The sequence below is a fragment of the Anser cygnoides genome, chromosome Z (assembly GCF_040182565.1).
Source record: "Anser cygnoides isolate HZ-2024a breed goose chromosome Z, Taihu_goose_T2T_genome, whole genome shotgun sequence".
Classification (NCBI taxonomy): Eukaryota; Metazoa; Chordata; class Aves; order Anseriformes; family Anatidae; genus Anser; species Anser cygnoides.
Window position 1 is genome coordinate 14,064,212 of NC_089912.1, and position 23,614 is coordinate 14,087,825.

A 23,614-nucleotide genomic window follows, 5' to 3' on the forward strand; every position below is an offset into this window, starting at 1 on the left:
GCTTTTTAATCGGATAATACATTTAAAACGTCAAGTGCACAACAATAATTTCATATCAGATATTCGTTTTTGGCAAACGTATAAAAATCACAATTTTTTGGCCTTTAAAGGCATCAGAGGATTTGCACCAAAGCTGGCAAGCCAGCAGCTGGTCTTGGACATGTGTACAGCACGGCATCCTTCAGACTGCAGGCAGGTGAGCAATGTTCCTGCTTTTGTTTCAGTCATTCCCAAGCTTGTTCGTGACACAACTTGAATGTGTCAGGTTCCCTTCTCCCCTTCCCTTCCAGTTCACCCTTTTCCTTTGTGTGGAGCGTTATTATGCCGTACATTTCACTCAGGCATCTCCTTCTGCCCTAAAATCTGTTTGTGGAGGAATATATTCAGACTGCAGAGCACCACTAGCAGTGGGACCATGTCAACGTAACAACAGCTTTTCAAGTTACAAAGTGCATTTCTTCTTTTTAAATCTTTCCTGCAGCCCTCATCCCCAACACATACATGCAGTCCTGGCTGGTCCCATCGTGTTAGCAGCCACACTAGCATAATCCACAGCATTAAGGCCAGAAGTTTTCATCAGGGAGTGCAGAGGCTTGGTCGTGATATATAGAGAGCATCGTGCTGGTGCTCACAGCCCAGCTGAATAAGTGATCTGGGGTCCGTGAATAGTGATACTCCTTTAGGGCTTGATCTTACAAGGTCCTTAACACTTCTGCTTCACCAGGTGCTGTGGAAGCACATATTACATGATTCAACTTTGTCATGGCATCCACTAGAAACTGCTGTCAGCACCCAGTCTCTTGCACCTATAATCCTTGCCACATGTCGGGTATTTACCCCTTGGTTTTCCTTCCGAATCCCAATATAGGAATGTGTGACAATGCTGAAGCTTGTACTCCTGTCCAGTCAAAGGAAAACCTGGAATGGACTTGGTTATATCCATATTCCCACCCAATACTGCAAAAGATGTTTGTGAATAATATGTCCTTGTGGAAGCGAAATCGATTTTTTCAGGAAAAAGGTGGCTTTTTTGAGTGTACCCATTACAAGCATGATGAAGATTTATGGCCTTTGCCCCCTTAGGGGTGCAGTAAGCCCCAGTGGGAGGTAGGGCATCTCCTGGGAGACTGCAGGCTCACTGGAGGTAATGGGAAAATGATCAAGGCAGACCCCTTTTAGTCCATAAGGGATCAAAAATAGATGAAGAAATTAAAAATTCAGACCCTCATCCCTCACCCCAAATAAAGAATGACCCCGTGCATAATAAATACCATCTCCCCAGTCACAGGAGATGAAAAGCGGAGCACTTTTCTTCTCGTGCTGCAGGAAATCCTCCATTTCACAGCTGAAACACTGCAGAAGGGGCAGATGCCAAGGGTAGACTTGTCTGATTCCACAAATGCCAGAGAAAAACAGTTTCCTTTGGGCACTGGTACCAGGCAGGGTTTTGTGAGCTCTAACATGCTCTTGCCAGATGCTTCCTGCCGCATGCCTTTTTGCCATACCCCCAAAACACAAGAGACAATGAAGTGCTATAGGAAATCTTGTACATGTGAATCCTGGCCACTGCAGGTAAATATGTAGGTAAAAAATAGTGTTCAGTCCCAGGGCTGGGGCTTGCAGAGGTAACAGAATACCGCCTGGGTTTGCCCTCTGAAGCTGTGCCTATTGCCTGTCAGTTGGCTCAGACGTACCTGGTGATGAATTATTAAAGACAGGGGACAGGGCATGCACTCTCCCCAAAAATGCCAGCAGCGTGGAGCAGTGCTGCTGCTTTTTGAGGATCTGTTTTTTTCTCTGTGTCTCCTGTTGTCCTTCTGCTCCAGAGGGGACCAGCCACACCTGAATTTCAAGATAAAAATCCAACAGGTTGTAGCAGGGGTTGAGCCTCTGGCTTTCAGTCAGTACTGTAAATAAATCACATTTTTTCTTTCTCACTTTTGAAGCCAGCAAGCAGGGACATACTTCTGAGTGAGGAGGCTAGCTTGCTCTGTACCTTAGCAGCAGTGGCAAGGGACACAGAAGAAAGGCAGCTAGTGGGGAGACCAGAGACCCACAATGATAAACAGCAGTGCCTCCTCTTGTTTCCAGAACTTTACAAATACCAACTTGAGCTCAAAGCTGACTGCCAGCCTGTTAAAAACACCAAAGGCCAGCTGCCCAAAGACCTTTATTGCTGCATGGCTAATGCATTTTGATGAGAAGGGACTGTTTCCATCAGCAGTAAAATTCTTTAAGTTGCCACCTAATTCTTCAGGAGCAACACTTTGATGCAAGAATTTCATGAGGGTGAAAAATATTTGGAGTCTTGCATTGCTCTTGTTAAATGTGTAATTAACCCCAGAATTCACTGAAAGGGATAATTAAGAGGTGGTCAGCAGCCTTGCTTATATAGTGTAGGAGCCCATTTTATTCCTTTATTTTATTCCTTTATTCCTTTCATTCTTTTCCCTGAAAAGACAGTTTCTGGTAATTTGGCTGCTACCCACTACACCCTCTTTTCTGTCGGAGCCCTGCCTTTGTGCCTTTGCCACAGAGACAAACTTTTGGAGTGCTCAAAAGCAGTAGGAGAACCAAGACGGAGATCCTGTGTGAGCATCATGTCCTGACGGGAGCACCTTGCTGGGCGATGGAGTCGTGGGGCAGAGCATCCCTTTAGGTTGGGTTCGGGCACTTCGTGCTGTAGAGATCCTATGAATGTGGTGTGGAGGATGGGCTGGCACCCACACAAACACTGCAGGTGCAGAATTTAAAGGCGAATGTAAACATTTTTCTTTCCCTCACCTCCCCCCTCCCCCCCTTTTTTTTTTCCTTTAATAGGGATGAACAGAAAAAGGGAGGGAAAAAATGAGAACAAGAACTACTTACAAACTGAGTATGGTTCTGCCAGTTTGCATTAGGCAGTAGTAGTTTATGCTGGGAGGAACAAGTCTTTTCTGTGACTGAGCACAGCACAGATTTCCCTCTGCAATAAGAACATTTTTTTTTTTTTTCTATGTGAATCATTCCTGGGAAGAAAATGAAGAAAACCTGGTTCAAAGAGCATGACACACAACAACAACCATGCCTAGTTCCCTCAGTCTGGAGACATTTACCTTAGGGAGGTACAAGAAAGCCCTGAGATTATTCCTGTCCATATGAGAACCTGTACCAATCCTTGCTGACCTATTGCTCAAGAAAGCCTGGGGCTTTGCCTTGATGAAGTAGGAAGGAAACTGAACAGATTTATGTTTTGTGGAACAATGCAGGAAATAATCACCACAAAAACCCCCCTCAAACCCTGAACTTCTCTGTGGAAGCATGATGACAATATTGCTTTAACTAAATTCTAGCTGCTGCAGATAAGCATTCAGCAAGGACTCTCTGTGAGGTTTAGCTGCTTTTATCTGAGACTCCTCATTAATCAGGACTCGTTGGTAGGCCAGCTGAAGCCCTGATATATCTTTCAGAATCCTGACCTCTTTACAGATGAGCAGGTGTCCATTATAGCCATTTCCTCTGGTGTGTTGCAGAAATGAATCACTCTTCTGCATGCAGGAAAACTCTCCATGTGTCGGATGGATTTTGCATGCAATGCAGTGTAAACAGAAAGCAGCCATATGGTTGTGTGTCCATGGATGATTCCCCAGCATGCAAATAAGGCCACTTCCAGCCAAAAAAATACACATCAGAGTTCACTACGAAGACACACTAAGCCTGTGAAAGTGCCTTGGATTTACCTAGTGCAGTCCTACCTCCATATCTTGTCTCCCAGGCAGGATTACAGAAGTGCCAGTGTCTCCAAACCCAGCTTTCTCACCCTTGTCCTAGCTTTGCACAGTGCAATGCACCGTCCACTTGCTCACCATGAAGATCAAGGGAACTGGAACACAGAAGCCTGGACTTCAGATGCAGGTCAGACTCCACAGTTAATCTTTGACCCTCTCACAAGGAGTGGAAGGGGAAAAATGAGTACATTGTGACAGCAGACATCCACCAGGGGAAGTGTGGCAAAAAGGGGTGCACAGAAACAGAGAGTGAAGAATGGGAGGAATGGGAAAAGAAAAGCTTGCAATGAGAGGAAACAGCAAGAAAAAGGACACAGCTGTCTGAAGAGATGCTGTCAGCAGGCAAACACAGAAAAGGAGATGAGAAAAGCCTTCACCCTAACTCCCCAAATCTTATTAAACCTTACTGATGCAGGGAAGTAAGCCATGCCTTCCCTCAGATGCTTAACTCTTTCTTCAGCACCCCAGATTGCAGTCAGGGGCAGGATGGCCATGGTGCCCATGGGTGGGCAGGATGTGCCTCGAAATCTGAGGAGAGGGGTGCACGGGTGTTGCAGCAAACCTTATTTTATGGGTGAAAGAGGCACTGCTCCCAGGCTGAGGCATGGCAGCTGCAGGAGGCACTGCTCTCACTGCAGCCCAGAGATGTGAAAGCACATTTAAAACATTCAACAAAGAGCATTGTGGACTCATGGTGAGGACCTGCAAGGAAGAAGAACAAGGCACTGAGTCAGACAGAAACCCATGCTATGCACCAAGAGTGGCAAGCCACTTGGGTGACCTTGTTGGCTAAGAGATACATGACAGGAACAAAAATTAGCAGGGGGAGGGTGAAAGAGCTGCATCTGTGCCTGCCTGTGTAATGAAATAACTCGATAAAATGCAGGAGTAGAAGGCATCGATGGAGGCATGCTACAACCACGTGTCTTAGCTCATGAAAGCAGTCGGTTTAACACGCTGTAAGGAACTCATGAAATCACTCCCAACATTAATTCAGTTTACCGTGCTCTTTCTATAACCACAAGAGATAATGCTCCCCCACACTCCCATCACTCCCCTTTCTCCAAGAGATTTAAAGTTTCCCAGGGCAGCACAGGTTACTGTACCAGGAGATTAACTAGCAAAGAAAATTATAGCACTACGTGCCTGCCATTAGAGTTAAGGTGGCGTCAGCATTTCTATTATAAACTTCTATTTCTAAAGGGTTTATGAGGCTGACACAGCTGTAAAAATTCACTGCAACATGACCTATAGGGTCTTGCCCTAAGAGCAAGAGGTCACCATTCTTCATTGTCTCCTTTCAGTTATTATTGAAAACTTTTTTTTTTTGTCTGTTTTAATAAAAGCCACAGAAAGAAACAAATATAACGCATCTGCCCCCCTTTTGAAAAAAAATAAAAAAACAAGATACTATTTTTTTAAAAGATTCACGCACTGAGCATATGTTCTGTAGCTTTTTCAAAATTAAAAGGTCGTAAAGCTTTGGAATGCCTTGGCTTAATGATCCTATGCAGCTATTGGATTAAGAGTACATGAACAGCTTTTAATGGGTCCTGGGTGTATGTTTCATGCACTAAAGGAAGGTTCGTGGTAAAAGAGCACTGTCTGCAAAGACTTATTAAATCCTCTTCAACCCAGAGAATTGTCTATGGGACAGAGGAGCAGGTTCCCTCTCCTGCATGTCTCCACTTGTATAGTTGTGCAACGGTGGAGTGATCAGCAATACAGGGCTCCAAAAAGCCATTGGGCCCATATGCCATGGGCTGTGTTTTCCCCCGACCCTGCAACCCCAACAACCCAAAAAGAAACTTTTTATCCTAGGATCCTGCAGCAAGAGCAAAACCAGAGCCCATGCTGGTAGTACCCAATTTCTTATGCAGTGGCAGCATACAGTAGCAGTGAACCCCAAGTGTGAAGTAAGACATCTGGCAGGTCAAATCCCAAGAAAATGCTCAGACATTTGGAGCTTCAGCTGCTGTCAGCTGCTGCAGTTTTGCTGATTTCCATGCCAGATGAGGGGGCTTTTACTGAAGAGCTGATCCACCTTGGTGAGGTGTTGATGGATGGGTTCTCTGTGCATGTGCCGTGTTTTAAAAACATACCTGGACTCAGTTGTCGCTGCTTGCACAGAAGCTGGATTTTCTCCATTGATCTTTTGTACCAAATCCCAGTCCTTTCTGGGACAGTTTCTTCACTGTGACGAAACCAAGGCATAGCCCCTGGCCAGACGGTTTCTTCACCAGCTGCATGGGGCTGCTTCCAAGGGGGTGCAGGGACTTCTTTCCCATCAGGACCTGCAGAGTCTGCTGTCTTTTCCCCTAAGCCATCTTTGCAGCTTGTTTCATGAGGAATGTCTGGACAGGTCCCAGGTGGGGCAGATGATTTCGTATGGTTGCCCAGCACCAAACCAGTCAGCAATAAAGAAACAGATAACTTTGTTTTTTTTTTTTTTTTTCTTTTTTTTTCTTTTTTTTTTTCTTCTTATATTTGTTTTTCCAATCCATGGGTGTTGTGGTTTAACCCGGTCAGCAGCTAAACACCACACAGCCGTTCGCTCACCCTCCCCCCTCCCTCTCTGGGATGGGGGAGAGAAACGGGAAAGTGAAGCCTGTGAGTTGAGATAAAGACAGTTTATTAAGACAGGAATATAATAAAAATAACAGTAATAATAATAATGATAATAGTATTACTAATAATAATGTGTACGAAACAAGTGATGCACAATGCAATTGCTCACCACCCGCTGACCGATGCCCAGCCTATCCCTGAGCAGCCGGCCCCCCACCCCGGCCAGCCACCCCTATATATTGTTTAGCATGACGTCAGATGGTATGGAATACCCCTTTGGCCAGTTTGGGTCAGCTGTCCTGGGTCTGTCCCCTCCCAGCTCCTGCTGCACCCCCAGCCTGCTCGCTGGCAGGACAGAGCGAGAAGCTGAAAAGTCCTTGGCGTGGTGTAAACACTGCTCTGCAACAATTAAAACATCAGCATGTTATCAGCGCTCTTCTCATCCTAATCCAAAACATAGCACCCTACCAGCTACTAGGAGGAAAATTAACTCTGTCCTAACTGGAACCAGGACAATGGGAAACAAGTCTCTAAGAAATATTTTCTATTTCTTGTTCTAATTTCAACAGACATGTAAACATATAGGCACCCCACTGACTTCTGCTTAAAATTAAGGGTGCATATGTATCCGAAGGCTATTTAGGTTGTAAACTATCCAACATGGGAAAGTAGTGCCACATCCTTCACTTAAATTTCCATATGACCATCCTTCTAGCTAAGAATGTATTTTCAGGATTTGTTAATTCGAATCATTTTACTGTGAATAGGCACTGACAGACAGTTTGCTGGGTAAACACCAAATGCAAACAACCTGCAACCTCGTCCTGAAGGTACACTTACGAGCTTTGCTGTGTAGTAAACTGATCTCGTAAGTCACCTTGGTGCACTGGCACTTAATTGTTGATGTGTTCTCTGTAAATTGGGACACACGAAGGACAGAAAAGGAGACCGTATTTCCCGGCACTGGTACCCTGTAAAAGAACTGAGGCGTTTGTATTGTGAACGGTGTGTGAAATTGTTTCTGCTCAAGTCCAAGGCAACATGTGGGACAAGAAACCTGAGTTTGGAGACTGGGCTACTAAAGCTGTACTCAAATCTCTCACAGTTCAGCTGAGTATCCAAAAGTCTTGCTTAAGATATCACGTCCAAAAAACCTCTGTAACTCTCTGATGTAACTCAACAAAGCAACTATCCCACTGAAGAGCCGTATATAGATAACACGGCTGAAGAGGTGGTACAGAAGGACAAGCCATTGGCAATTACTGATGAGTTTCATTTATCCTCATAGTATTATCAAAACAGATGACAAAAGGCTATTACCACCATTCGTGGTAGAAAAAAAAAGAGGAAAAAATGCTTTCCTGAGTGAAAAACTCCATTTCTTTAGAAAGAACTGCAAAACATTGCATTACATAGAAGAACTCTGGAGGCATATCCCAGTTCTCCTCACAGATCTGTCTCTGCTGTGGCTCCACATGTTTATGGGAACCAACAAGGGGTGGCTGTGGTCTCCTGAGTCCTCTCCAGCCAAACTGCTCAGCTGCCAGCTCCTGTTCAACAGGACAGGATTCTGCCTCTATATGGTATACACACTTATTTATACGAGCAGGGAGCTTTATTTGCTGAAGGACTGTTATTGTACTAGTTTATGAAGCTTAGTCTCCCTGTGATATTTAAGTTAATGAGCTAAAACTGTCTATTCTGGTGGTACTCTGTATAGAACATGTTTATGCTCTTAAAACAACTCCCCTTTATTTAAGTTCTTAAATTGCTTTGTGACCTCATGCAGTATGGTATTTCTATCATTTAAGAACAGCTGACCATTACCAGAAAATTATAGCCTATTTTTCCCATAGCAAGCACGCTGATTACCACAACTTCACACCATGTAAATGCTAGTCTTAAAAATATGCCAGAGCCAACTGGGCACTGACAGTACACCAATACTACAACACGCAGTACTGCAATACAGCATTATAGAAACATAGAAGACCTTTCTGCATTCAGGGGAAACTGTGTGATAATGTCAGGGATGCTGTACATTTCTAGGCATCCATTGAGCATGCATTTAGGCATTTACCACACCAGTTAAACTGCCAAGAGATAAATTTTAAGGACCACTTGTTGGGGTTCAGTCTGCACTGTCTGACCCCAGGCTTGCCATGGGCTGAATGAAGGGAGATGGTCTGATGATCAGCCTTTGCTTCTGCTCAAGTGCAGTATTTCAAACATGAACATGCTGGATCTTGGAAGTGGCACAGTGACAGAGCAGGAAGCATTATGGCATGAGAGAAATATTGGTTAGCAAACCCTCCAGTGACCCAGCACTGTCAGGTTGCTGTCCTGTGTCACCACGCCTTCACTGCTCGTACCTGCTCTCACCTCTGGCCCAGAAATAAGCCTACCAGAGCCATGGAAAGATGTCGTGCGTCCAACGACTTTAATTTTTCCTGTTATATTGAATAGGATCATCCTTAATATCCACTGTGGTGTGTCCAAGCTCACTGTGACTCCTGCCTCTGATAAATCTGAAACAGAGATTGAGGTAAAGGTTTGTTCTTTTTTTTCTTTTTTTTTTTTCCTCTTTTTTTCCTTTAAGGATTTCAGATAAGGATTCCATTCAGCTCCAATAGTTCAATTATCGCAGATTTAAATGAACACTATCTGTATTGCCTACACATAACATTGCCTTTCACCATTACGCTAGATTCGCAATTTCATTTCTTATTGTACATGCATAGCTTTTCTTTTTTCTTAAAAGCTAATACACACTTGTGCCTTAATAGTACTCGGAAATAATGATAATAAAAAAAGTAATTACAAAGGATAGGCTCCCCATTAACTTGTCTGTGCATCAGAACACGTCTGGTCTGAGCTGCAACCCAACAACAGTTTTACCATGGACCCAGAGAGGAGGAAACGAGTGTGCAGTTGCAGTGTGAGACCAAACCTGGGTGAGGGGCTAGCCCTCCATCCCTGGGGCTGAAAGCCCTGCTGTGGAGCATGTGGTGATGTGTCAGGAGCCTCCTTGCTGCAGCTCATCCCAGCTCTCCGTACGGGCACTGGGAAAGGAGCAGTGTGTTAACAGGGCTTCGCCGAATCCCCAGCTCCTTCGGGCAGGCATGCACGTTGCTTCAGAGGTATTCCCGTGGCTGTGTAGGTTGGCCACTCTTGAGAAACTGCCCTTCTGATGAGAAAGGGCAATGCAGTTCTGCAAAGCTGTAAAATCTGCTTGGTAAGAAGCGTGCATTTTGCCACCTGAGCCTTTGACTCAGGATCTCCAGGGCATGGAGATAAAGGATTTGCAACTCCTCTGCTAAAGATGCCAGTGACAAGAAAGCAGATCTCTTTTCTCTCTGCTCTCCTCTTGCCTTTCAACTGCTAATACAACCATGGAAGGGAGCAGGGCTGCTGGCCACCCCACCGACTATCCTAAATAGGGAAACAACCAGGTGGAGAGGCATCAGAACAGCAGGCGCTGCTGCTAATGGCTTCCCTCTCAGAAAGTGGACGTTTATACACCCGCTGTGGGTCCCAGCAGGCCAGAGCAAGAAAAAGGGGTCATATAGATTTTTCTGTACTCAATAGAGCCCTAAATAGATGGACTGTGGCAGAAATGGGCAGTTTTGGGTACTCTTATAACTCCAAAGCAATCAACGCAAATAAATAAGCATTTTCATTCCCAGAGATGTTAGGAAATGAGAACTCATCCTTAAGCAGGGCTACATGCACTGGTCTGCGCAGACTTCCACAGCTGCTGCAAGTAGCTTGAATGCAGGAGGGTCAGGATGCTGAATGAGATTTTACCCCACATCTGGTTATTTTGCAAAAAGTCTGTTTCTGTGTTGTGACTTGTATGACTGAAAGCAACCATTTTTGTAGCGCATTGTTTCTGTAGTCACAAAGCAGCTCAAGTAGTTTGGGTTAATGTGCATTGTACAAAACAAAGGGGAAGAGGGTGATGAAGCTATGTTAAGTCAGTAGCAGTAAGTGATGTCCTTTGACATGGGTTTGTCTACATTTTGCATAGCTTGGGTTAAGTTCAGGTGTGAATTCCAAATTTTCAAACTAAATGAGCAGAATACTCTAATACCAAATCTGGTACTCATGCTGGAAAAATATCACAGAAGAATAACCAGAGGGATCACTTCTGCAGGCGCCCAAGATGAAGGGGGCATATTCGCATATTCATGTTTATCTATAAAAATCTCACATTGGACTGTATTGAAAATACAATTTCAACTTCTCTTTGAGATTGCTTTGTAACTTTGTACCAAACCAGAAACAGGGCCTGCATTTTCTGCCTTTGGTTGCAGCAAGTTTTAACACTGCTACTCTTGACTGTTTTTTTTTTTTTTTTAAAGGAATTACAGAATGGTTTGGGATGGAAGGTACCATAAAGATCAACCAGTTCCAAGCCCCCTGCCATGGGCAGGGACACCTTTCCCTAGACCAGGTTGCCCAAAGCCCCATCCAGCCTGGCCTTACACACTGCGGGAGGAGGGGCATCCACAGCTTCTCTGGGCAGCCTGTGCCAGTGCCTCACCACCCTTATAGTTAAGAATTTCCCACTTATATCTAATTTACACCTACCCTGTTTCAACTAAAGCCATTCCCCCTTGTCCTATCACTATACCCCTGGCAAAGAGTCCCTCCCCCAGCATTTCTGTAGGCCCCCTTTACGTACTGGAAGGCTACTATAAGGAATCCCCTGAGTTTTCACTTTTCCAGGCTGAACATCCCCAGCTCCCTCAGCCTGTCTTCACAGGAGAGGTGCTCCAGCCCTCTGATCATCTTTGTGGCCTTCCTCCGGACCTGCTCAAACATGCCCATGTCCTTCTTGTGGTGGGGATCCCAGAGCTGAATGCAGTGCTCCAAGTGGGGTCTCAGTGAAGGGAAGAAAAGGTTTGTTATTTTAATCAGTATTCGTATAACATATATGGAAAAACAGTAACATCATGGTATACCCTTATCCTTCTTACCTGGTGTACATGCTGTTCATGTGGACATCAGGTAATTGTTTTTGTATGACTGGAGTTTCATGTACACTTACACAGTTTGTGAACTAGCAAACTGTTGCACGTGAACTAATGAATATTTGCAGAAAGAGGAGCTGCACCTGACTTAAAGATGCACTCCACTAACTTAAACAAGCACACTAATAGCCTGCAAAGGACAACACCAATTTGTCTTGAGGTTAAAATATATTTTGATTGCCTTAATGTAACCTTAAAAGCATATTCAATAATCTATTCTAAGCACTGAAGTTTAGATTAGCCTCACTTACGTTAATGGAGATATGCTAATTACCATAAGCTAAGAATCCACCCTGAAAAATTCTGAGCTAGAGAGCAGTAAATGACCTCTTAAAGCTGGAAGGTGAGAGTGAAAATGAAACTGCTTTTGTGTAGGAAAATAAATACAGATTTAGTGACTTAACCTTATGCATCTGGGTTTGAGAGTTTTGGCCTTAGGTTACAGCAACACATGATGAGCAGTTTCTCCTTGGAAAGCTGAAAGTACATGATTACAAAATCCAACAGGTCTGCATTAACTTTGCTTTTTTCTCCATACTGCTGTTTCTTCAGCGTCTCCAAACCACTTATTGTTATGGTAACAGGTACCCAGATTGCCATATGGCAGTCATTCACCAGTATCAATTTGTAAGAAATTAATCTTATCCAAGAAAGCAATTTAAATAATCTAAAAAGGCACTAACCAGAAGGTTTCCTGTAAAATTACAAACCACCTCAGGCGTTCTTTTGAAAGGCATACTCTCTACTTAATAAAGGACTGAAACAGGCACTAGCCCAAATAGCTGTTAAGAAATGATTTTAAGGAAAGCCAACTATTGCTGCATTATATTCTTAAAGTTATAAGGGCTAGTCATATAAACACAGCAATTAACATTTCTAAGCACGTTTAAATTTGAGTTAAGCTGTGAATTGGATAGCTTTGTGCTGTTACGTGATTCTTTTGTGTTCAGGAATTATAAAAGATTTCAGCGTAAAGCCCTTCTGAGGAACTAGCTGCTGCCACAAAATAAAATATTTCAGTCTGCTGAAATAAAATTCTTTGCTGTTGTACGGGGAACACCTCCGGTTGGCTTGGGGCTCTGTGTAAGTAATGAAGAATAACTGGCTAGGGCTTGTCACCCTACTGAGGCAGAGGGAAGCATTGATTAATACCTGAGAAAGCACTTTTTGATCTTGCATTTGTGGCCACTGTGTTACTGTGACGTTTGCAAGGTGTAATCCATGGTGTTGTGCTTTTCTGCGCAGACTCTTGTGCTGCTTTGGCATATGCTCTGCAGCCCTCTGTCTGGAGGGTTATTGCTGAGAAGGTGGAAGAGAAATTGGGTCTGTTTGTTCCTGTGGTTCTGCCCTTGAGGTTTTTTAGAGAGCTGTACATATCAGTTGTATGGGGTTTGCGTGGCAAGGGTCTGTGAGCTGAGCCCAGCAGCTGCCCCATGTCAGAGCAGAGCCAGCTCCAGCTGCTCCAAAATGGACCTGCTGCTGGCCCTGAGCAACCCCGACTGGGCCTCTGGAAAGCAGATTTAAAAAAGGATAAGAAACACTGTGCAACATCTAGGAGAGAGGAGTGAGAAATGTGAGAGAGCCAGCCCTGCAGCCCCCAAGGGCAGTGCAGCAGGAGGGCAGGAGGTGCTCCAGGCAGGCAGCAGCAGTTCCCCTGCGGCCTGTGGAGAGGCCCCTGGTGGAGCAGGCTGTCCCCCTGCAGCCCACGGGTCCCACACGGAGCAGATCTCCACGCTGCAGCCCGTGGAGGAGCCCCCGGTGGAGCAGGTGGATGTGGCCTGGAGGAGGCTGCGGCCCATGGAGAGCCACCGCAGGAGCAGGCCCCGGGCCGGAGCTGCAGCCCGTGGAGAGGAGCCCACGCAGGAGCAGGGGGTCTGGGGGGAGCTGCCGCCCGTGGGGGACCCGTCTGTGCCACATAAGGGCAGGAGGGGGAAGAAGGTGGATAAGGGGACAGTGTTTGTAGTTTGCTTTTAGTTCTCACTGCTCTAGTCTGCTAGTGATAGGCAATAAATTTAATTAATCTCCCTATGCTGGGTCTGTTTTGCCTGTGATGGTTATCGGTGGGTGATCTCCCTGTCCTTATCTCAGCCCTTGACCCCTTTCCATCATATTTTCTCCCCCTTTGAGGAGGGGGTGTGAGAAAGCAGCTATGATGGAGTTCAGCTGCCCAGCTGGGTGAAACCACTGCATTTGTACAGAGCTGACCTTTACCAGAACCAGTGTTTCAGACAAGAACCCGTGGGTGGTCAGGGATGAGTCCTGTACTTGCTCATCTCAAGGTTGCTCTGCATGGGCTATTTCTCTTGCCCCACTTAAACCGTTCTTTTCAACAGCTGATTTCTTAGTATCTGTTTTTTACCAGCACTGTAGGAAGCTGAGGTGCCTGTGTTAACAGTGAGGGTATTTACATGTTAAAGTAACTGCTAAGTTTCTCTGAGAAACATGCTCTGTAGCTTTGATGCTGTACAAGATACAAATCTGAAAAACAAAGGAGGCACGATGGTGTCTTGTGAACAGTGGTTATGAAAAATGTTTGCATTTCCTGAGCACAGTCCTTTCCATTGCATTAAAACTATTTTCTCTCCCTAAATATGTTATAAAAAATGTTGTTGACTGTTCACTGTTTTCAGGATATGCTGAACTGTTATGGACTAATGCCTATGCTTTAGTTAGGGCTGGGCTGTGTACAGCTTCTTTTTCATCTACAGCCCGTGCACATTGACTTTTTATTACAGACTCAAACTTCTTTGCATTATGCAGAAAAGATATTATCAGTTCTAGTGACAGGGAAAATGTAGATTTTTTCTTTAAAGTTATTTTCAGTTCATTATTTCCTTTCTGAAGTTAATATGAAACCGCTGAAGAATTCCCAGATTCCTTGTAGTTAGTCTTAATAAAAGACGTATTCTACTTCTGTAGGCTTTTTACATTAATAATTAAGACAAATGCAGTAGTAAATCCCCTAGAAAGAACACTTGTCAAATAGTTTAATATTATCTATTCTGAAGCTTTCAGTTGAATCCAATTAATGTCGCTGTGTGAGAGTGGAGGACCTTCAGCTGATGCTTTTGAAATCCATCAAAAATTGTAATGAACACCTGTATCCATATTATGTCTAAGCCAAGTCCTTCTTTCTGAAATGAAGGAGGATAGGAACTTTGCCAGTCATAAAAAGCCATGTGTTTACATTTAAGTTGTTAATCCTGTGCTATCATTCATTGCACGTAATTGGTTTCTTAATTGCATCTCTTCAAAAATCTGATCTGTTCAAAGTTCAGCAACCTCTTTCTGGTGAGACTAGCACAGTACAATCTCCAGTTAAATGTGTTTGCCTTTTCTAGGTGTTATCAAGATTTCAGTAATGAACTCACTGAGGCACAACCATCAAAGTGTGCCTAGGACAAGAATGAGGTGACTCACTGTGTGTAGCATTTCTTGTGCTTATAGGAAACCAGTACTACTTTATTTGCAATAAGGAAATTTTACTAATGTAGATTAGGAATCTTCAAATTTTATAGCAAACAGGCTGCCTGGCAGCAAGCTGGATTTTCTTTTATACTTTTTGAGAATCTGTCTGCCTGTTTCCCTCCCCTTTCACATCAGAAATATACCAGTAGAAATCTATTGATTGGCAAACAAATGAAGGCAGAAAGCCTGATTAGAAATGCTGCAATGACGGAGGACAGTCTAATGGCTGATGATTTTCCTTCAGGCTCATTGTTCTGCAGCATGACTCTACCCGAGTCAGCAAGCCCTGACAAAATTTTTGAGCTCAGGTAGAGCTACAGCTGCAAAGAAATGGAGGCACTGCAATGCTTTAAAAAACCATTCATCTGTGCAGTTGCACTTTCTGGATAGAATAATAACTTATCCCTTCTTTAAAGAGGAGAGATGGAAACATAGTATGAATATAAATGCATGAAAATTATGGAAAGTATGATGATAGTTTTCAGTTCTTTAATGTCATATAAATTTCTGTAGGTGCCCTGCTTGCTATGAGTCAAATCTACCAGTGGAAAGTACTGACTCTTGTACCCAGCCATTACTTTCTCACCTGAGTGACATCTTGATAAGCTTTGACACTTCCCCCATAGGCTGGTTATCTTAGTTCCTATTAAAATCCATGTAAACCCTATGAGATCATCTAAAATGACACTAAAACATAGTACATTTAGAATTATAGTTTAGACTTCACATGATTTCATTTGTCTGTAAATTTATCAAAAAAACAACTTTTCCAATGTAAGTAATTATGCATGCTATTGGATGTTTTGTGACTACATTGATTATATTTTGCACATAGAGTTGATGAGTTCAATTCAGAAAGCAGCGTAGTATGGCCATTGCTTCTGTACTGTTAAAGTGCAGCTATGTCTTAATGTGTAGATACTCCCATTTGTGTAGATGTGCTACAGAAGGCTGTATTTTTTAAATGTTTTCAGGATGGATCCCCGGCTCATCACCAGGCCACACAATTATGCAGTCACAAACAAAGGAGCTGAAATGCGACAGTAAAAATGATGTTATTCTGGAGGACAGATGGGGACAGAGAAAGAAGATTGTCCAAGGAAGATGTGTGCAAGGTAAAATGATTTATATAGCATCCTGGTTGCAAAGTAAACATAAGCGAATGGCCTTATTTAATAGCCATTGTTTTCCTGATCAACACGTCTTCTTGGTGTGTAATATTTGTGTGTATTCATTAGTATGATTTACAGCACAGTTTTCTTTCCTGCTGCACTCTTACATCAGCAGGCAATTGCTCACGTGCTGATCTATCATTTTAGCACAGGGGAAAAGCAGCATCTTGCAGAATCAGTGAATGAAGATTTTGAGGAAAGTATCTCAACTGAGCTAAGAAAAAGGCACTTAAGTGAACAGGTACTTGTGACTCAATTGGAGGTACCTCAGAAGCTCTGAAAACGTGCTCTTAGGTCACAGAGAGAGCACCAGATGAGAGCAAGAAGTTGAAGAGCCACTTAAGTAACCTGTCTTTGAGTGACACAGTGAGACCTTGCTGACAATGAAATGGGAGCCCTTTGCCCAGCCCAGGGCCAAGCTGGGACATACCTCTTCCAGACCAGAGGCACAGTCACCTCTCTGAAAGTCTGTACCCACGGCGTCTGTTCAAAGAAGTTACAGAAAATGATAGTGGGCCTGTAATTCCAGTTTTTCTGGACAGAAATAGGTGTAGTCATTTTGGGGAAAGTCATCATGATTTTACAAAGCTAGCTAGAATGCTTTTTTTTTTTTTTTTTTTTTTCTCTCTCCTCCCTTTGGCATGTAGTGTATTTCATCAATTTATTTCTCTGTCACTTTTAGCATTCTTCCTCCCTATGTGAAAGCAACAACTATATTTTTGATAGGACTACAGAAAGCATTATAAGACTATTCAGACAGGTCCACCTATTTTCCTCTTATTTCTGTAAAGAATTGTTCTAAAAATTGCATCTAGGTACTTCTTTTACTGCTCTCTTTATAATTCTGTCGATTAACAGTAGGGTAAAGTGTTGATATTTAGACCAATGATGTTTCTGAAAGAATTATTCTACTCCTCTTTCTGTTACACCTACCCCTAGTAAGCATACAATGGATATCTCAAAGATTCAAATGAAAGTTGTGAACGTTGGGTGCAGAATTATTAGTGGGTTGTTTTTTCCCCACACTTTTGCAAGTCCTGCTTCCCAATAAGCACTTCTCTAAAAAAAAAGTCAGCAAAATTATTGTAAACTGCAATTTGTGCAAATATTGAAATTACCTACATCTTTGCAGTTTATCCAGAAAAGAAGCAAAAGCAAACCAACCTGCAATATTAGGAAAAGTAATATATCAAAAGACTTCTCTCAGAAAAAACTTAACAAATGACAGGGAGTAGAAAGTACTTCTGGAAATAAATTTGTACTTGGACAGATCTGCTTCCAGAAGCTCTTGTGTATGAAGATTGGGCGATACCCTGTTTTGTAGTTCAACGAACAGTGAGAGATTTCAATACTAAGCAAATCAGTAAATCAAGAAGTTCTCAGTGAGGCCCTGAGTTAAAAAATTGGTTTTGTGTTTGAGCAGCCCATGCTGTCATACCAAGATGTTCCTAGCCGAAGTTCCTGAGTAGACAATTACTTACACATTCTCACTATGTTTGCTTATGGTTAAGTATCCTCCATTCCATGTCCCAAAGGCTTTTAACCTACTGTCCAATTTCAGTCAAACTTGATGAGTACAGAGAATAGAACAATTTGGAGGTAATATGACAAGCATCAGGCTTTATTATTTCCCTTGAGTACAGGATGATTTGTGAATTGCTGACAGGAAAATTAAGAATCTGCTTTTCACTGCAGCCCGGTCGGCCAGCACTTCCTGTCACTCAGTGTATCCAGTGTCAGCCTGTGTCACTTATGCACCACAGTAAGTCCCACTTCTGCTTAGTTTAGCATCTTATGTTTCCACCTAACTCACACAAAATATCTAGTCAGACACTCTGTTTTACATCTGTGCTGCACAGGCGTAAATGACCATCCAGAATGTGGGAGCTGGAGGCAAAATGAATATAAATTAAAGATGGGCAGCACAGCATAAAGAACATTGTTCATGCAACAGGCATGTATTTGAATCAGTAATGTTCAAGATACCTCCATTTCACTGAAGTGCTGCAAAAAGACAGCCTTTGAAGAAGAAATAAGAGGCAGTTTAAAAATGCTCTTCATGTCCCTTTAGCTCTGCTCCTCTGAAACAGTAAAGATTTCTATCAAGGTCCGTGATGTTAGCAGAGGAGATGCTGAAAACTCACCTAAAAAAACATTGTCAGCGTAGGAAGGACTGCTGAGATGCCTATAGAAGAGGCCTAGTTCCATATAGTCTGAAAAGATTCAGTGGGCAATAAATCACCCCTGTCAGTTCCCTAGAGCTTGAATTTCACATCCGTCTTGCTTTGCAGCGATGCTCTCTGGATAGAAGTTTAGCAATTAATTGTATAAAAGTGATGGTATTTAATTTATTTTTGGAAATGATCAGATAGCTTTATCATCTTTGTAAAAACAGAATCTTAAGGTGTTCAAAATCAAGAACCAACATGAAAATTATTGAAAGATGGATCTGGAATTCTTCTGAAACTTAACTAGGACTCTTTGTCCTTGACTTGAGACAGCTTTGAGCTTGCAGGACAGAACTGTGTGCATTTCTTCAAATTTTATGTCTGAGACAGGGCAACTGGAACACTTGAAAATAATAAAAGCATAGCTTCTCCTGCAATGAATTATAGCAAAAAAATGTAAAAATAAGCAAATAAACAAAAAACCTAACAAAATCTGAACATCACGAGCACTGTAGAAACCACTTTAGCTGACAATACTGAGGAAGTCCTTTTGCAAATGCTTACCAAGAAAGTGATTTTGTGATTTTTTTTTGGTATTTTTTACCTTTGGAATAACAATAGATCTTTAATAGGCCATTGCTTGTAAGACTCACTGTCACAGTCTGTCTTTGTGCATCTACAGCAAAACTATGAGCCTAGCATCAGAGAGTGTAAGTGTGTTGTGGCTATTTGCCTTTAATGGAGGGATAGTCTTGAGGGGGATCTTAGAGACTTGAAAAGTGTCATGAATGTAGCAAGAGAAGTTTTGCTGAACCATTCGAAATTTGATAGGAGGCTTAATTATTCTTATTCCTCCCTCTGCGACTCCCCCTACAACTTATATAAATATAATATGAAAGAATTTAGAAACTCCATGGGCAGATCCACACTAAAGGCAGAATGTCGGGTTATGTCCAAATGCCAAAGCCAGGACTTAATATTTTGATTTACGTCCAGTTGAACCAAACTGCCAGGGTGAGACACTTTTCTCATCCAGAGAGGGCTTAAATCTAGTTCATGTGGAGTCATGGAGTCAAGCACTGCCTCGTGCTTGAGGGATAGGGGAAAAGAAGATGAAAATATGGAGGCCTGTTGAATACGAAGAGTATCAAAGTAAAACCATCTCACATGGATGATTAAAGAAAAAATATGGATGAGTCTAACAGAAGCCATCACCTCTACCACCCCTTTGAATTTCCAGGCTCAAGATCAGCCTTTGGTGGCTAAACCATGTGAAACCATTTCTAGGTACAGCACAGCTGTGCCAGCCTAAGGTTGTTCCTGTGAACGCCTTGCATTCCTCAGCTCCTGATATAAAGGATCATATGCAGGGTATCTTCTCCCACCATGGCAGATGGGACAACCCAGCAGCAGGTCCTCCTCTCCTCCCAGTGCCCACTGTACTTCATGTATCTGATAGTGCTTCACCCCAGTGGGAAGAGCTACATACCACTGCACCATGCAGATAAATTTTAACAGCCCAGCACACAGCAGAGACACATCATAATGTACTACCAGGGACTGCATCACATGAAGGGTTTGGGTCTTGAAAAGAGTTGTGAGGAGTAACTTGTCCACTTAAAGCACATGTGATGTAGGGATTCTGGCTTTGGGAAGGGCACCAAATGGCAGAGCAGACAAGTTTCTGGGACAAAAATTATTTTATGTTATTATTTATTTTATTATTTATTTTATTTTATTTTATTTTATTTTATTTTATTTTATTTTATTTTATTTTATTTTATTTTATTTTTTATTTATTTTTTATTCAGACAGGAAGTAATAGCAGTGCTAACGCCATATCTTTCTCATTGTGAATATTCTCGAGAGAGAAACAGCAACATGGCTTAGAAACAGAACTTTTCAGTAGTAACAGATACATCAATCTGTATTTAGACAGGATGTACTTTAAGAGTTTTGTTTTTGTTTTAAACAGCAGAGGATCTCCGTTCTACTTACTTTGGATGCATCTCAATTCTCAAATGCATGTTCATGTAGCTTTGATTCAATTGATTGCCATGACCACTTCTCACTGCCACTCTATTTTGATCTTTCAGCAATTGAAGGGTACCTAAATATGGAAGGATTTTCTCATGCATGCAATGGAATAGTCATTCATTTGTACTAATTTTCCATGATCCGTCCTTTCAAAATCAGAAGCTTAGTTAAAAAAAAAAAAAAAGAAAGCTCAGTGCAGTCTGATGCCAGCAAAACTGCACCTGTTTTTGCTTTGGATTCTTGTGCTTTGATGAAGAAGGAAAGAACAGAATTATTATGCACTCCATCTCTAGTTAAATAGATGGCTTAAAATAGCCTGCCAGTCACAGAAGTGGTTACCAGACCAAAGCTGCAGGAACAGGTTATGGATATGGATCAGATGGAATAATAACTATGATATCAAAGTTGTTTCTTTTAGGTTGTTAAGACTTTCACAAGGGTTTAGTAATTCTGCACAGTTTAGACCATTAGTGCCTGAAACTGAAATTTAGACTTCCAGTGGGACTGAATTTCATCAAAACTCTAGAAAATTCAGCTATTTCAAGTGATGTTTCAAGTTGCTCAAAAGCCCTGTCTCTGTCACTCTGTGCTTTAAATACTGTTGTGATTTGCTTTTAAAATAATTTTTGGCTCTCATATTCTTTCTTGCATACTTCAGTTTTCACTAAAGGGTTCATGTGAAAGTGATTGTCTAAGACAACCTTCGATTTTTTTCTTTCGCAATACATGTTAGGATGTAACTAGGCATTCATAAAGAATGAGTACGTTGTTAAAGCTGTGCAACAATCCAACAATACCTCCCAGGAGAAATTATATAAATGATCTGTATTGCTTTTATGGTGATGGATGACACAATATTAATAAATACAGAGATTTTAAAATGCTAGGTTTCAGGAGGGATCAAACCTGCAACTTGAGGAAGTACTTTATGCAAGTCTTCTTGACAACTAAATTTGGCTGCACAAATGTGTTCCTGGAAAAATACGATAAATCAATTATAATTAATTCACAAGTGTTAACAAGTTCTGCTCTATGATTTTGATAGTATTCACCTGGGATAATCCTTTTATGACTCATGTGGATGTTTGTTTTTCTAAGTTAAACTCTGACAATTAAAACAGACTGTGCGCTTGTACCTTAGTGTGGTAAAAGGTAACAGCCTGAAGTACGAGCAAGAGGGGCAGCTCACCTATCAGCACTGGTCAGTATCTAGGTTTTTAGGTTGGATGTTAGGAAGAACTTCTTTACCGAAAGGGTTATTAAGCATTGGAACGGGCTGCCCAGGGAGGTGGTGGAGTCACCATCCCTGGAGGTCTTTAAAAGATGTTTAGATGTAGAGCTTAGCGATATGGTTTAGTGGAGTACTTAGTGTTAGGTCGGAGGTTGGACTCGATGATCTTGAGGTCTCTTCCAACCTAGAAATCTGTGATACTGTGTGATACTGTGATAGGTGTACTTTTTGTGGAAGTCAAGAAGACTTGATGGCATGCCTGAGGTCTAACTTATCAGCATGCCACAGAAATTTGAAGTATGGTTGTGGCAAATTCACACTGCACTGGGCAGGTTTACTAGGCAAGGGCTCAAGACATCCTCTCAGGTCAAAGTTTGTCTATTTTGTTATTATTAAAGATCAGAGGAATCTTCACAAAGGGTTTTTAATGTAATCATAGTTACAAGCTGTGCTTTTTGGCTCAAGTAACTCATTAATGGTGTGAAAAGAATCAGCGAGCCAGCTCTTCTTTGAGGAAATTATGTGGTAATGATAAGCTGCCTAATCCTTCAGGAGAACAGTCCATTCTGCAGAACAGATAATTTCCATGTAGTTGAAAGAACACCATGAAAGCCCCTTGAAGACTGGCAGCTGACTACCGTATATAAAGAGAGGTTTTTGTTCTGTGTCTGCCAGCCAGTCTCGGCTATCAGCCTAATAACTCTCTCAGTGCCTTATAACAGCTCTACATAGACCCATTTAGAGCCCTTGATCACACCAGAAAGAGAATAAAGAGCCCTCCATACTCTTTGCAAGGAGGAAAGAAACCAAAGCATCTGCTTTTGTGAAAGCAAATCCATATAGCTGCTAACAACACTTTACAGCAGCATCAGTGATGACATGAATACCAGAAGTCTGAATGCCATTTCTCATCTCGATGCTCTTTTTCATTAGTCAGCAATGGAATAATAGCTTCATGTAAACTGCAGCTGGTTTGGGTGTGTGTGGGGAGCAGATAGCTGTCAAAATGCTGAAGCTCGGGGGGGGGGGGGCAAAAATCTTAGAAGAATGTAGCATTCATTTGAAACCATCAAGAAAAGAGGTTTGTTGGAATCTAGCCATGCAGCTAGGCTTAGCAGGTTTATTGTTCTGTTGTGGTAGGTGTGTATAATAAAACAGAGATAATGACCTGTAAGTGAAGTCCAGTACTACAAGAAGGGAATGACATTGACCCTTAAATCACACAGCCTTGCATTTGGTGAAAGCCAAAGCTTTCACTTGTCCAGAGTACGGCAACCAGGCAATAACCAGGCAGCCATCCTCGCTGGCCTGGCCACTCAGAAATGTATAGACAGACAGCTGAGCCTGGATTGATAAAATGTCTTCTTCTCTGCTACATCCTACAGGAATATGGTATGTATTAAAACTATGCGGACAGTTTTTTTCCATATAGAATGACAGAACCATCTAGATTGGAAGAGACTTTCAAGATCATCAAGTCCAGCCATCAACCTGACCTACCAAGTCCTATCAAAAAACCATGTCCCAACCCTATATCCTCTTGGATTACCTAATTTACCTGTGTATTCCCTCGTTTCTTACCATACCTGAGTTGCTGCAAGGAAAGGCTGATGTTCATAGGCATCACAGTGACCAGACATGAGCAGTGGTGACTGGGCATACTTATTTTCTAATTTCAGAGAAAGACCAATAGCATTAGGTACCAAGATCCTAGTGACAGATAAAGACCATTACTGAAGCCACACAGTGATGATAAATGCTCCAATAGTTTGGAAAATTGAAAGGTTGTCAGGCCATTTTACACCATGAAAATGCAAGTAGCCCATGAGCTCAGCTCTAATATTTCAGATGAACAATGTACATGGTTCTATAGGAGCATTTACACCAACAGATCCATAGCACACGGTGAGTAAACAGAGGCATAAATGAAGTGTTTATCTGATCCAGCTGACAAATCTATTTGCAGTAAATGCACTCATACCATCAGGGGCACTACTGCAGAGAGGATTTAGGCTCACTGATAGAACCCTAAAATTAAATGTAAATGAAACTGTAATACATAATGGTTGTGCTTCAGGGACGGACAGCCACCTATTCTTTACTGTTCAGGTTGGATCGATGGAAGTAAGGTACTGGAAAGAACTACAAAGAGCAGAAACCTGGCCCT